Source organism: Antrostomus carolinensis, unplaced genomic scaffold (assembly GCF_000700745.2).
Source record: "Antrostomus carolinensis isolate BGI_N321 unplaced genomic scaffold, ASM70074v2 scaffold2719, whole genome shotgun sequence".
Classification (NCBI taxonomy): domain Eukaryota; kingdom Metazoa; phylum Chordata; class Aves; order Caprimulgiformes; family Caprimulgidae; genus Antrostomus; species Antrostomus carolinensis.
This window is the reverse complement of record NW_010340460.1, coordinates 7,501-7,850: the sequence shown is the minus strand read 5'-3', so window position 1 is coordinate 7,850 and position 350 is coordinate 7,501. Positions and strand designations below refer to the sequence as shown.

General features: G+C 61.4%; 1 protein-coding gene across 1 annotated transcript in view; it reads left to right on the top strand.

Annotated features, from left to right (window-relative positions):
- Positions 1 to 350, top strand: part of LOC104531294 (poly(rC)-binding protein 3) — a gene marked incomplete at its 5' end in the record, with an annotated part of 9,767 nt that overhangs the window by 8,399 nt on the left and 1,018 nt on the right. The window lies entirely within an intron of this gene.

Below are 350 nucleotides of genomic sequence, written 5' to 3'. Positions count from 1 at the left end.
CTTTCTGCCGCCTCAGATCCTCTTCCGCGTGCTCCCAGGCTTCCCAAAGGCTTTCCTCCATCTGATGAAAATAATCAGTCCAATAAACTCAAGACATGGGACCGGCCTGATTGCTTCCTTTCCATGCTCAAAACCTTTGGTGCAGCAGGACGTTGACACCGCCTCAGCCGGGGTACAAGCGCTGCCTGTGCCGTGGGGAACCGGGGGTCCGGTGAGGGACTGTGGGGGGAGTGTAGAGGGGAGGTGGAGCTGGAGAGGGGTTGGGGACCGGCGCCGTGCGGTGATGTGCCGTGGCCGAGGTGCTCACACAGACCTGTTTGCCTGCGCCTATGGACTCCGGGGTGGGGGAC